At 38.5% G+C, this 6,000-nt stretch overlaps 1 protein-coding gene across 1 annotated transcript in view; it reads right to left on the bottom strand.

Moving 5' to 3' along the window:
* Positions 1–1,466: 1,466 nt before the first annotated feature.
* NETO1 (neuropilin and tolloid like 1) overlaps positions 1,467–6,000 on the bottom strand; it is a 125,500-nt gene continuing 120,966 nt past the window's right edge. The window contains exon 11 of the mRNA XM_044242817.1: positions 1,467–3,437. The gene's annotated coding sequence lies outside the window, so the exon portion shown is untranslated. The remainder of the gene's footprint in view (positions 3,438–6,000) is intronic.

Genomic DNA, 6,000 nt, shown 5'->3' with positions numbered 1-6,000 from the left:
CCCAGCTTTCAGTATCAAAGCCAGTTGATGTTAAGTGCCTTACGTGTATAGTGCCAAGGACGGTAGATTTCAGGGAGCCAACAGGTACGGGGCAAAGCAGTGAAGCTAAGGGTTTATCCCAGCATGAAGATGATTCAGACAAAGGAGAAGAGGGGGTAGGTGCTGCTCTAAGTCTAGAACTGTCCTCGGAAATTTTTTTACATGTTATTTTATAATCTGCATGAAAACTTTATAAGGTAGTTATCTTAGTTCAACTTTTACATATCCTGACACTAAGATGCAGATAGGGCAGGTAACTGAAACTTATAAACATCACAGATATGTTCATTGCAAAGCTCAAATTCGTGTGTTTGATAAGTCCTTTCTAATTTCTATTATTTTAATTAAACATTTTGAATAACAAATGCTGGTCCTTGAAAGTCATACTTAAAATGGGGGTTATTTTCTGAAACATACTTACTTTACAGGAGAAATTTTACAGAGAGATGAGGTGGATTGCATTACTGTCTCCAAGGACTTGCTCACCTTTTCTTTTTAAGACATTTTACATGATTCCATGTCTGGTCATGTCACAGGTTTGGCCAGTGGCAAATGTAGCAAACATACCATAAACCAAGACCAAACAGAACTGCAGAAATATCACTGGAATGTCTTCCAGGTCTCTTGTTTTTTTTCTACCCAATGAGAATCACATGTCCTCAATGAAAGCATTTCCTCCAGACCAGCTTCTGGAATGAGAAACATGGGGAGCAGTGCTAGAGGAGCCAACCACTGTCTCTGACATGAAAAGAGAATAAGAAATAAATGTTTGTTGGCGTGATCATTGAGTTCATGTGTCATATCTTAGTGCTGCCGAGATGACTATTATAGGAGACAAATTTCCTAGTGCTAGAAGCTCTCAGACCCCTTGAAATGAAAAAGAAGAAAGAAAGAAAGAAGAAAGGGAGAGAGGAAGAGAGAAGGGGAGAGAAGGAAGGAAGGAAGGTAGAAAGGGAGGGAGGGAGGGAGCGAGCGAGTGGGAGAGGGTGGGAGGAAGAGAGGAAGGAGGGAAGGAAAGAAACAAATCATTATTTCAAAAATATTTTATCTGAGTCATTTACATATTCATTTATGAGATACACGTTGATAGCCTGCTGTGTTCCAGGAGCTATACTGAATACGGTATATAGAGAGGTAATTGAAACAAACAACACAGAGCTCCTGCTCCCCATGAAGTTTTCCATCTAGAGGGATGACTATTTCCTATACTAATTGTTGGTCCACTGGAGTAATATTTATCTCAGTGGGGAGGTGGGTTGCAGAACACAAGGAAGCACCACCCAATAGGGATACAGGAATGCCGGTACTGCAGATTAGTGACAAATGGTGTTTCACCCAAAAAGAAGGTCAAATAAGGGAACGTTGTTATTACAGAAGCTGTAAAATCCAGTAACCAAGACAGGAGACTCGCAAGAACACTAGAATGATTTTTTTTTTCTGAAACAATTCTTTTATTCTTTACATTTATACATTAAAACTTCACATGATGTTGTTGAATGTATGTGAAGGCAAACACTGCAAGGTAAGTCTCCTTCTGGATGTTTGCGTAACTCGTTGTCATTCGTGATGATTGCAAGAGTGCTCATATTTCAAGCGAGAGAGGCAGAAACCAGATGCCTTTGTTGTCACTGTAAGCGACATTCTGAATTGGGAATTGGCTCTAGATACATTCTGTGTGACACTGTGGCAAAGACTCCCTACACATTACCATATCATCTCCTAGTTCTTCATCATGCTATTTTGGAAGTATTATTCTCAATAAATCATATTTTGAATTTAAAAATCAGTATTCACTTGCATCTGACAGAATGTTGTCTATAATCTGTTTTAGTCACAGACCAGCAGCATAGTGTACAACTGTTTGGATCAGATTATTAAGAGTCAAATAATATATTTGTGCATACAAACAATGTACTTAATAGTCATTCTATTCAATAATAAATTTGCAGCAGTATTATGGATAAAGATTCTTTCATCTCTCAGAGACACAGACAGAAGAAGTAACATCTGTAATAGACAGAAGGCTGTTAATCTTTATTTAGTGGGTTTTGATAGATGGGGCTGAATCTCATCATGAACATTTAATAGCAGATTTCGTTTTCAAAGGGCATCCTCTGCATTAATCTTTATGACAGCATCAGTGACAGTACCATCATTTTGTTTTAGGTTTGTACACTCTGCACCCAAGAAGCTGCTTGTTTTCCCACCACATATAGTTTAATATGCTGTCCCTCAGCATGTAGTAAGAACTTACATTTAAGGTCTTATAATCTATGATTTAAAAACCTAGGCTTTTAAAACATAGACTTACCTGAAAATGTTATTTTCATATGCTTGTGCTACATTACTTATCACAAAAATATATGTAATTTCTTATAAATTCAATGGGCTCAAACTTTGTGTAGACTCAACAAATGGTAGCCAGATTGATAATAAAAAGTAAAATACATTTTCTAGAGTATAGACTTTTAAAAATATAGTCAATATATAGAATATGCCAATATCATTATCAACACATTAAATTCTTAGTCTCATTTCTAGATACTGAGAATACTGTTCCTATTTTTGCTTGTACAATGTCAAAATCCATTTGCCCGTGTGTGTGTGTGTGCAATCCCCTTCACATCAAAGCTAACACATGCCATTCATGTTTTCTTAATGGCACTATTTGACTAATGAAAGCAATAGGATAAACATTCACCTCATCACTGCCACAGGCTTATTTGCTCATGTTAATTATTTCTCTGATGCCTTCTATCATTCCCTCTGTTCCAGAGTCAACTGGGTAGAATTAAGCGAATTTATTGCAATATACATATAAATTTTTTTTAAATTTCCACTGTGTTCCACCCAATGGCCAAGAATCACTGCACCTTTACCGGCAATAACACAATTTGGATTACGCCACAAGACAAATCTTCCACCTATATTGGTCTGGGTTCAGTCAGGAAAATAGAATTTCTATAGCATTATAAGAATGAGGAATTTAGCATGGGAGTTGGTGATCCCACAGGTGTGAAAGGACATGGCTAGTAAAAGTCTGGAAGGGCCACTGCCCAAAGATTGGAGAAGTGGTCCCTGAGGACTGAGGATCGAAGCTCAGGGATGGAAGAGAAGCTAGAGCTTTTGGAGATTGCTGGAGTCTCCACATTCAGTCTCTGTGACGGAGAACTGGGAACTCATAGTTGTGCTCAAGGAGCTGCTGCATCTGCCCTCTGCGACCTCCCAAGGAGAATGACTTCCACTCCGTCTTCCCTTCCAAATCTTTTGTGAGTTCCTCTCATTGACAAATTCCAACTCAGAGCCAGAGAGGGAAGGGACACTTTCAAAGCTAGTCTGCAGTTCTAGTAGAGAGTGTTGGTGGTGCTTCATTAAAAACAGATAATCCAACATTATTCCTATAAAGAGAAACCAAATAAATAACTACTGATGTGGGGAAAATAGTTTTCATAGACTCATGAGGATGCATGCATGTGATTGTTTGGTTTGTTGGTTTTGCTTTGCTTTTACCCTCCAAATGGTTACAAATTCTTTCTTTGGCATTGGTCGTTGAACATCACTGAGCACCAATCCCCTCATAAAAAGCACGGGGCGACTCATACCCCCCAGCAATGTGGTTCCAAGGGTTGAACTGGAAAATGTATATCAAGGATTAGCACATCCCTGGGGCTCAGTATACGAAATTAGTACTTTGGTAGCAAAGGAGTGTGTCAATAGGAAGCTTAAATTAGAGTCTGGGAGTCCCTCCATTTATTGGTTCTGTTAACTAGATAAATCAGCTGACTTCTTTTAAGATTCAGTTTACTTACCTGTAAAGTGAAGAATGTAATAATGTCTTCCTCCAGAATGACAATCAGGATACAATTAAATAAAACAATGTGTGTCCAAGAATCTTCTTTACAGCTAACCTTATCTTACTCGTAGCAACTGGTCATGTTCATGATGAATGCTTACTCTAAGACATGAGAAAACTAAGTGTCTACTGTTGAAAACCAGACTCTCTTAACAGATGTGTGTGTTGCTTGCTTTTACTGTGACTGAGCTCCAGCTTCTGCCATGTTCTTTACCTGCCCAGGACCATCAGGTAAAGCGAGAGGGCTCCATGGAAAGCAACTGCATCAAGTCTGGTTCTAAAAGGGTTTTGTTGTTATTGCATTGATGTTTTGTTTTTGTTTTTGTTTTAAATAAGCACAATTTCCAAAATGTTTTCTTGGATAGTCCTTAGATATATCCTTTCAGAACTTGACAAGAAGATTGAACTGTCTTATTTACAAAGTATTGCAACAAAAGTGTAATTGTATCTGAAAGAAATACAAGCATATCGATTCCATTATTCTTGGTAAGCCTTGAGAGTATAAATCTCTAATCTTTTCTTCCCAAGTCCATCATGAGCAGTTGAAAGATTCCCTTGATTAAATAATAATAATAGAAAAAAATGAAATGGTATACTCAAAATAATCCACTGATGTTTCAAGCCTCACGGTGCCTCGTATAACTTCTTTTTTTAAAACCTTTCTTCTTATAGTTGTCTGCTCTTCACATTTATTTCTACACCTTCACAAATTCACTCAAGTTAGAATCATAATTTTGTCATGAATCATAAAATGATTCACACATTCTAGTATCTACCTCTCCACACCCGGTCCATACTGATTGTTTCAGCGTGTTGGCACTCAGTTTGCCCTATGATGATTCCTTTTATTACGGAAAAGTTTTTCATTCAATCAAAAAGTATTTATGGGGAATCCAGGATATTCCCGGAAGGTGCTATTCTGGGGATAAAAAAATGAAAAGAATTTCTACTTTCCTCAGAAAGTTAGTACACTAGTAGGAAAGGAAGCTATGAAAACAAGGTACTTTCTTAAATAATGAAATTCGTTCAGTGAACTCCGACTTCCAGAAGACAGAATGTGACCATACTGTATTTATCTTCCTCTACCAGGCCATTGAATAATGAATGACATATGAAAAGGAAATTACTTTGAAAACAATACTACAAAAGGTAATAATTCTGGTTTCAGGAATTTTAGAAAGTACAAATGAAGAATAGCATTTGTCAGTGATGAGCACTGGTGTGAGATTCCACTGGTGGAGGAGATCGGCGGCCCTTAGCCTCCAAAGCACACACAGCCAAATGCATGTACGATGTGCACATATGTGCAGGCGTGTCCTTTAGAACTACTCTCCCCACTCGACTTCATTAGATTCAAATAGTTCTGTGGTGCTTCCCAGAGATTCTTGAGAATTGCAGAATCTTCAGGTTTCATCGGGTTAAGAGCTTTTAGTGAAGCTTCTCTGACCTTTGTTCCTCAGGTTTTCCAAAGGTTATTTAAGCCCTTAACTCCTATCTATGTTTTAATGCCTTGACTATGTACAGTGGCTTTGGTTTGCCTGACTGCACCTTGACAGATCTGCCACACTTGCTTCATCTCTCAGCTGCACCCCTGGATTTCCTCCTGTTCTCACTGACTTCCCCCTTACTCCTTTCAGACTTCTCTCAACACAACAGACAGAGCAGATCAGGAAAAGCAGAGCCATAACGTGCCAGCATTCTGACAAAACCTTCTGGTGACTTCCCATTTCAGCCCAAACAAACTCTCTTTTTGCAAGCTTTGCTTGATTACCCCTACCTGCTCTCTGTCTCGGCCACTCCCCTTCATTGCTTCCTACTGTCCACTCTCCTTCTCGGTCCCCACCACAGTGTCCTCCCAGGCACATCCAGCATACTCTTTCTGCCAGAAAATCTCTTCTTTCAGATATTGACAAGTCTCACTACTTCAGTCCATTAAATTGTGGTCAAAAATCACATTCCCAGAGATGTTGCGCATGCCATTTCCACATGACATACCAATTCTGTATCTCAACACTTCCATCTCTTAATACCTTTATTACTATTTTTTTTTGTCAAGGTAAATTCACAACATGCCATAGGATTTTTATTGTTATTGCTTTCCCTTGTTC

The sequence above is a fragment of the Neovison vison genome, chromosome 3 (assembly GCF_020171115.1).
Source record: "Neovison vison isolate M4711 chromosome 3, ASM_NN_V1, whole genome shotgun sequence".
In the NCBI taxonomy this organism is placed as follows: domain Eukaryota; kingdom Metazoa; phylum Chordata; class Mammalia; order Carnivora; family Mustelidae; genus Neogale; species Neogale vison.
This window is presented reverse-complemented; position numbering and strand designations above follow the sequence as displayed.